Source organism: Penaeus vannamei, chromosome 17, assembly GCF_042767895.1.
Source record: "Penaeus vannamei isolate JL-2024 chromosome 17, ASM4276789v1, whole genome shotgun sequence".
Classification (NCBI taxonomy): Eukaryota; Metazoa; Arthropoda; class Malacostraca; order Decapoda; family Penaeidae; genus Penaeus; species Penaeus vannamei.
Genome location: NC_091565.1, coordinates 5,417,691 through 5,426,154, shown reverse-complemented (window position 1 = coordinate 5,426,154; position 8,464 = coordinate 5,417,691). Strand labels below are relative to the sequence as shown.

At 50.1% G+C, this 8,464-nt stretch overlaps 1 protein-coding gene across 11 annotated transcripts in view; it reads left to right on the top strand.

The window, feature by feature from the left end:
- The first annotated feature begins 1,393 nt into the window (after nt 1-1,393).
- The window catches only part of LOC113805527 (uncharacterized), a 68,655-nt gene continuing 61,584 nt past the window's right edge, over nt 1,394-8,464 (top strand). For 2 of the 11 annotated variants that reach the window (XR_003475691.2, XM_027356526.2), the window contains exon 1: nt 1,394-1,536. The gene's annotated coding sequence lies outside the window, so the exon portion shown is untranslated. The remainder of the gene's footprint in view (nt 1,537-8,464) is intronic. The other 9 variants (XM_027356528.2, XM_027356525.2, XM_070131809.1 and 6 more) reach the window with 7 other exon arrangements.

Below are 8,464 nucleotides of genomic sequence, written 5' to 3'. Positions count from 1 at the left end.
CTTCCCTCTCCCTCCCCAGCCCTGAAATCGAATTGGGGAAGCCTTTCGCTAGGCGGTCAGGGGGTACACGTGGGCGTGAGTTTGTGTGTGCGTGTGTATGTGCGTGTGTGTGTGTGTGTGTGTGTGTGTGTGTGTGTGTGTGTGTGTGTGTGTGTGTGTGTGTGTGCTTTTGTGTGTGTGTGTGTGTGTCTGTGTCCTTTTGTGTGTGTGTATGTGTGTGTGCATGCGTGTGTGTGTGTGTGTGTGTGTGTGTGTGTGTGTGTGTGTGTGTGTGTGTGTGTGTGTGTGAACAGGACCGTAGGAGAGATCGGAGTGAGGAAGGGAGGGAGGCGGAACCATGGGGGGGGAAGGGGAGGGGGCCCTACCTTGCCCCTCGTTCTAAGGGCGAGTTGATGTCACTGGTATTTTTAGAGGGGGAGGGGGAGGGGAGAGGGGGGAGAGGTCCTTCCAGGGTGACGGTTGCAGGGGGTGTGTAGGTGTGATGCGGGGCGTGCAGGTGCTTGGCGGGAGGGGGAGGGGAAGGGGGGAAGGGGGGGAAGGGGGTCTAATGTGGGTTATGCAGGTGTAAGGCAGCTGGAGGCGATATCGATACTTCCTATTTTTTTTTATTTATTTTGTTTATTTATTTATTTATTTATTTATGTTTTATATTGCCGGGTTTTGCAATCTCATATTCCGTAAGTGAATTGTCTAGGCGGTATCACTGCGTCGTGATTTTGAAGTGACTCTGTATTTGATGTCAGTTTGGGTTTTGTGTGAGATTTTTTAAATATAATTAGCTAGTGTCTTGTTTTATTTCATTATATGTTAAATTGTCTTGTGATTGATTTAATGTCGCCTTGTAATGGACGTTTTTTGTAGTTGTTGTTAGTAGCATGTCTTTACATGTTAAAAGGTTTTTGTTGCATTTCTTTTCTTTCTTTCTTTCTTTCTTTCTTTCGCAGACTCGTACCGGTTTCGTGTTGAAAATTTACCTTGAAAAAAAACACTTAATATAACGGTTTTGTGATCCGGTTAAGAATGATTCCATGTATATTGATGATGCATTGCGGAACTTTCAAAATTATAATAGTCCTCGCTTCTGAGCTAGCTGGGTTTTCTCCGGTTATACGCCTATGCATGCGCGACCGGTCCCTAAGTCCGTAGCGTTTCAAGCAATCTTGTTTGGGATTTGCTTTGCCGTCCGTCTGCAGCGCTCAAGCAAGTTCCAAGGAATACCAAACCTCTTAGCCTTAACTGATAAGAAAAGAATACGTCATAAAGCCAAGGGGCCAATGGTGAGCCGCCTTGAGGTGTCGGGACGCCGCTCGGCCAATGGCGTATTTCCAGTACCGATGACGTCACGGCGGATGGGCCAATGGCAGCGGTGGAGAGAGTCGCTGGAGGACACTTGCATCTCTCGCCTTCTTGTTGACAGTCATGTGAGCGAGGTTGTGGTGAGGGTTTGTGTGGCTGTGCTCGGCGTTGGGCTGTGAACTCGATGCGCGCGCGTTATCAGTTGATAAGATAACGAACGACTGATACTGATTGATTGATGTAAGAGAAGGAAATAAGCAGACTCATTATAAGTGAATGTTTGATAAGGAACGAGTTCTCAGCCAAGGATATATTGTTCTGGTGATAAATTAGCTAACCAACATATATATATACATACACAAACCATAGAATAGTAAAATACCTGTGCTTATTTATGTTATGTTTCATAACCGCAATTTTTAAACATTATTTAGAGATTTGTTAATTTGTGTTACTCAAAATCTAATCAATCTTAGCATTTTGTGTTTGGTGGTGTCATTATTTTAGTTCTTTTTTCTATTAAATTAAATTACTATTCTTTGAAGTGTGCAAAATTATACTGTGCGTGGGTTTTGGGGAGGCACCTGAGAAAGCTGAGATGGAGATGCTGTGAGAGAGAAAGGGAGAGAATTAACGCCTGTATCTCGTAATATAGAGATAAGGCGCTTTTCCTGTCTAGATAGCCTGGTTTCTACGCGTTCTAGATTTGGTCCCGCAGGTCGGTAAGTTTGTCTGCCATTGCAAAACCGTCTTGTGAGCGTTTGTTATTTTGTTTTGTTTACCGGTGTCTCATTGTCAATGTCATTTTCTTCGAGTGTCGTCTCATTAGGGTTTTCCTTCTATTCCAAAGTACTTGGATGTTATCGTGATTACTTCCATCGACATTGTGATGTTTTGACGCTATGATACTATTATATATTGGCCATTTTTTCTCACCTGGGTTTCTTCGGCATTGTCTCGGGACGGCTTGCATCACACGGAGACACTCATATCGCAGGGTATTTCCTGGGATTTCACCATTAGAGATTAACCTCTGCATCAACGGATGTGGCCAGCTCTCCCATGCCAAGGCTGCGGGTATGGTGTCTTTAGCGTGGCTTCCCCCTCGGAATAGATAGGGAGATAGATAAAGACGTGTACGTAGGTGTACATTTAGGCGCGTGAGTGAGTGTATGTGTGTGTGTGTCGCGCGCGTGAGTGAGTGTGTATGCGAAAAATTGTTCTGTCCATATCTGTTACCTCCCTCCCCACCCTCCCAGCCTCTGTGTTACCTTTTCTCTGCATCGCCCCTCCTGCCGCATACCGTGCATGTTTCAGTCCGCATTCAGTGTTTTCTCTCTTCTTTTTTTCTTTCCCTCTCATGCTGCGCGGTTCCCCTTTCGCCCCTCCCTCCCCTCTCGCCCACGTCCGTAAGGGGAGGGGAGAGGTGCAGGTGATACCGTTGCCTTCAAGTGTTGCAGAGTCTTCTTTCCATGAGAGAGAGAAAGAGAGAGAGAGAGAGAGAGAGAGAGAGAGAGAGAGAGAGAGAGAGAGAGAGAGAGAGAGAGAGAGAGCAGTAGCAATGGTGAATCGAAGGGCATGAGGCAGGATAAGAGAGAGAGAGAAATGTAGATAGATAGACTGATGACGATCGGATAATAGAAAGAATATTAAGAGAAACGGAAGGGGAGCAGAATGGGCATGGAAGGGAGAGAGATAGATAAACATAATGACGGGGAATGAACAGAAATTAAATATAAACGGGAACTAAAGAAGAAAGAGTGAGTGGAAAGAAATGCTCCTATTTGCGTCTATTGATTATTGAAAATCGTCTGTTTATGTGCTAATTCATGGGCAGCATCTTTTATGCATGCACTTTTCGATATTGGTTTTGATTTATTTTTAGTGCTTTTAGTCATAAGGAAATCCGTTAGGCGGTCGAGGAGACTGAGACACAAACAAAGAGGAAAGGGGACGCCGGGTACGTGGGCACGGGAAGAGGCTGCACGGTCACCGGGGTCAAAGGTCAGAGGGCCAACTGGCGCAAGTCACTTCCCCTTGACCGCAGGCAGGGCGGGAGAAAGGGGGGGAGGGGGTATAGTAACGGGAAGTGTGGTGTATTGTTTTTATTGGCGGTCGGGGAGCCAGGGGGGCTTGGGAGGCGGGGCCCCCGATAGCGGCGGAGACAGATGGCGAGATAACGATCGCGAGGGTGAAGGAGCGGGAGAGGTGGCGGTGATGGCGTTGCTGGTGGGCGCGCCGTGGGTTCCGTTTGGTCGGGCCGAAGGGGCGTCCGATGAAAGACGTCGCGCAAACGCCTTTTCGATTTGACGCGCCGAGTGCAGTCATCCGGAGTCGATGCAGTATTAAAGTGTTTCCAGCCAAGGTCGCACGCGGGTGAACTGGTGAACTACACTATAGATCCGTTGCACTGCGTTACTATGCGTGACGTCGTCGACTCGATTTCTGTCCACTGTCCGTCCGTCCGTGCGTCCATCCACCCACCCATCCGTCCATCCACCCATTTGTCCATCCATCCACCCATCCGTCTGACCATCTGTCCATCCTTCCACCCATCCGTCTGACCATCTGTCCATCCTTCCACCCATCCGTCCATCCATCCATCCATCCATCCATCCATCCACCCACCCACCCACCCAGCCATCCGTCTGTCCATCCATCCATTCATCCACTCAATCATCCATCCATCCACCCATCCACCCCATCCGTCTGTCCATCCATCCGTCCGTCCGTCTCGGTGACCGCGATGCCGCCGACGGTGGTGATCTGGAAGGCCGGCGGCGGCGGCACTTGGTTGCCAGGCGGAGCGAGGGGGCGAGAGCATGGTTAGGAAAGGTAGAGGGAGGTATGGGTAGGGAAGGTAGCTGGGAGTTTGGGTAGGAAACGTAAATGGGAGTTTGGGTAGGGAAGGGAGGTGGGAGTTTGGGTAGGAAAGGTAAATGGGAGTTTGGGTTGGTAAGGGAGAAGAGGGTTTGGGTAGGGAGAGGAAGGAAGGTGGATGGTTAGGTCGGGAAGCTAGTGCGAACCTTTTTTTTAATATGGGGTCGTACTGTGATGATGGGAGGGGAGGAGGGGCGTTAGGGGGGAGCATGCGATTGTGACGGTAATTGTGGGTGTGACGGGGAAAGTAGTTGTGAGGGAGCGACCTTAATTTAGGGCGGGGGAGAGGGAGGGGGAGGGGGGATGCGGGAGTGTGTGAGAGATGGGGTAAAAAGGGAATTTCAACACAATAGAACTTCACTTTTGTTGTTGCATGAAGAGGGGGTGGAGGATTGGGAGGGGGGCGTGCTTGCGGGGAAGGGGGCAGAAGTGTGTCTGGGTGGGGTGGGGGGAGGGGGCAGCGATATGGCTAGGCATGCAAGGGCATGTTGATTAGATTCTTAGGTCGGGCTCGAGCAGTTAAGAGGGGAGGAGTAGGACGTGGGTGAGTCATGGCCATGCTAAGTGGACGATGTTAATATTTTTCGCATTTCTTTTTCTCCCAGCTATTCATTCTCTCTCTCTCTCTCTCTCTCTCTCTCTCTCTCTCTCTCTCTCTCTCTCTCTCTCTCTCTCTCTCTCTCTCTCTCTCTCCTCTCTCTCTCTCTCTCCCTCTCCCTCTCCCTCTCCCTCTCCCTCTCCCTCTCCCTCTCCCTCTCCCTCTCCCTCTCCCTCCCTCTCCCTCCCTCCCCAGCACGCCCATCCGCTTACAGTCGGATCATTTATTCATGTTTGTCAGAATAATGGATAGACATTTCTTTAGCCATTAAACAATTTTATTAATGAAAAGGATGCGAGGGAAAACCATTTGTTTGGCTACGGTTGGGTGTTACTTATACAGGAGCCAGTGTCATGTATAAACGAAGAGAGATTTTTATGGGAAGTCCCCTTTTTTCTGCCCTGTTCAAGGAAAGAAAACTGAGATTGGAAGTATATACGTGTTTGCACTCTCGTTCGACGGGCCTCTAAACTGTGAAATATCTATATATACATGGATGCGGACGTGGACTAAGTATAGAATTAAAATCCACGTGGAGAATATTCATGTTTACATTGTGAGTCTGAGCGTGCGGGTATGAATGTTCTTCCGAGACGGTTTTCACGACCGGAATGAAGAATGAAGTGACGTAATTTCGTGTGACGCACAGTCGGTTTTGACGTTGAGCGGATGGAATAAAAAGAAAAATCCGCGGTTTGTTTGGGCCGGCTCCGAGGTCCTCGACTAGGGCGGAGTGAAGGAGGGCGAGGGTGTGGAAGGGTGTGAGTGTTTGTTTAAAGGCATAGGTGATATAGGTGGGGGGGGGGGCTGTAACTGGAGGAGACGTCGGGAGGTTCGGGTGGGAAGCAGCCGGAGCTCGGCCTCTCCTGACCCACTCGAGCGCCGCCGCACCTGCCTGCTCTCACGCCAGCTCTCCTGCTCGTTCTTCTTCTCTTTCTTCTGCTGCTTCTTATTCTCTAACTGCTACTGATACTTCTTTCTTTTCTTTTACCTCCCTATCTCCTCCTTCTCTTCCTACCTCCTCCTCCTCTTCCTCCTCCTCCTCCTCCTTCTGTAACTGCAACTAATACTTCTTTCTTTTCTTTTCCTTTTCTATCTCCTCCTTCCCTTCATATATCCTCCTCCTCCTCATCCTCTTCCTCTTCCTATCTCCTTCCCTTCATATATCCTCCTCCTCTTCCTACTATTCCTCTTGTTCCTCGCCCTTCTCCTCTTCCTACTATTCCTCTTGTTCCTCGCCCTTCTCCCCCTCTTCCTCTTCCTCCAAAATCTCCTCCTTCACCCCCTCTTCCACATCCGCCCTTACCTCGCGCCCCGGCTGTTTCCTCTCCGCCCCCGCTCGCGAGATCTGGTCCTCGCTTTTTTGCCGACGACTTTTTGCTTCCGCGTTTATTAATTTTCAGCTTTCGTTTTTTTTATATATGATTTTTCTCTTCTTTTTGTCGTTCTCTTCTTTACTTCTTCTTCCATGAGGTCGAGGAGTCATGGTGAACCACGACTTGTTGGGAGAATTCGTGGGGGGGAGTTGGGGTGGGGTGGGGGGTTGGAGGGTTGGGGGCACAAGCAGACAAGCAGGGAGCCAACCCCAAGGCACCAAGACCGTTCTTTGGGTTTCTCTCTCTCTCTCTCTCTCTCTCTCTCTCTCTCTCTCTCTCTCTCTCTCTCTCTCTCTCTCTCTCTCTCTCTCTCTCTCTCTCTCTCTCTCTCTCTGACTCTTCTCTTCTCTTCCCTTTTCCTCCCTCCTTCCCTTCCCTTTCCTCTTTTCCCTTTCATTCCCTTTCCTCCCCTCCCCATTCCATCCCTTCTTAACCCTTTTTTCCCTCCTCATTCCATCCCTGCCTTACCCTTCCCTTCTTTTCCCCCATCTTCCCTTTCTTCATGACTGCATGACGCTCCCCCGGGTAGGAGGGGAGAGGGCGAGGGGGGCGAGAGGGAGAAAAGGGGGGGGGGGTTGCCGAGGGGTCTTTCATCTGCGACGAAAAAGAAAGAGGGAAGGACGTGAAGTACCTCTTCCCCTTCGAAATCCGCTGTTCAGTCTTTTTTCTTTTCTTTTTTTTTCTGTCTGCTTTTTTTCTCTCTCCGATTCTCTTTCTCCCACTTGTATTCCTCCCCTTCCCTCCTCCTCTTCCTCCTCCCCCTCCTCCCCTCTCCAGCTTTTTGTAGATTATTTGTGCATGTCGGAATGGTGGAGGGGGGAGGGAGAGGGACAAAGCGATAGAACAAAGCGAGAAGGGGGAAATGGGGCTTCAGGAGGAGGAGAGGGGGGGAAGAGGAGGAGATGGAGGAGAAGGAGGAGATGGAGGAGGAGGAGAGGGGGGAAGAGGAGGAGGAGGAGGAGGAGGACCTGCTTTCCAAAGAGAGGTGGGGAAGGGAGAGAGGAGGGGGGGGAGGGAAGAACCTCAAGAGTTGGGGGTTGCAACTATGGCTGAGCTTGGGTGATGTTGCTTGCGCATCCTCCTCTTGTTATGGCAAGGCTGATGGCGAACGGGATATTGCAAGCGTTCCTCTCGCTGGCTTGTTTATTTATCTTCTTTGCCTCGTGTCTGCGTCTGCTTGATTGTCCTTTATTATTATTATTATATTGTCTTTGTCTGCTTTTTACGGGTAGGTTTTTCTTAATGCTCTTTCTAATTGGTTTTCTTTCTTTTTTTCGTTTTTTTGTCTGTTCACTTTTTTGTCGTCGTTTTCTTTTTTCGAGTTTCTCTTTTATTTTAACCCGTTTTTATGTCCTTTTTTGTGGACGGTGGGATAGTTCGCCTTTCTCTTCGGCGCAAGTTGGAATCCGGTAAGACGAACGGGACTGAGAGAAAAGACAAGAAGAAACGGAGGGCGAAGAGAGACGAGGAAGTGAGGGCGAAGAGAGAGATAAGAATGGGAGGGCGAAGAGAGGGATAAGAAAGTGAGGGCGAAGAGAGGGATAAGAAAGTGAGGGCGAAGAGAGGGATAAGAAAGGGAGGGCGAAGAGAGAGACAGACAAGAATGGGAGGGCGAAGAGAGAGAGAGACAAGAAAGGGAGGGCGAAGAGAGAGACAAGAAAGGGAGGGCGAAGAGAGAGACAAGAAAGGGAGGGCGAAGAGAGAGACGAGAAAGGAAGGGCGAAGAGAGAGACAAGAAGGGAAGGACGAAGAGAGAGACAAGAAAGGGAGGGCGAAGAGAGAGTCGAGAAAGTGAGGGCGAATGGAGAGACAAGAAAGGGAGGGCGAAGAGAGAGAAGAGAAAGGGAGGGCGAAGAGAGAGAGAAAGAAAGGGAGGGCGAAGAGAGACAAAAGACAGAGCATGAGGGCAGGCATGCGTATCGCAGCGTGGCACGCGCGTTCGTGGGCGCGTGCTTTTGCGTAGGAGCGTGAAGTTTGACAGGTAAGTAGGGCGTGCGTGTTCTAGGGACGTCGTGGGCGTGAGGGCGTTGGTGGGGTCACGTCGGAGAGCGGGCGGCGCAGGATCACCTTGAGGGGGACATCGTGCGTGAAGCGTGACCGCAGCGGAGACAAACGAATGCCGCAGTCCGGGTTGGAGTGTCAAGGCTGCGCGGAGTCGGGCGGGGGCGGGGCGGGGATTGGAGGGGGGGGGGGAATGCGAGAAAGAGACGGCAGACAGACAGACAGACGAAGACAAAGACATTAGTGGATGTGTGTGTGTGTGGAGACAAAGGCAGTAATATGTGTGTGTGTGTGTGTGTGTGTGTGTGTGTGT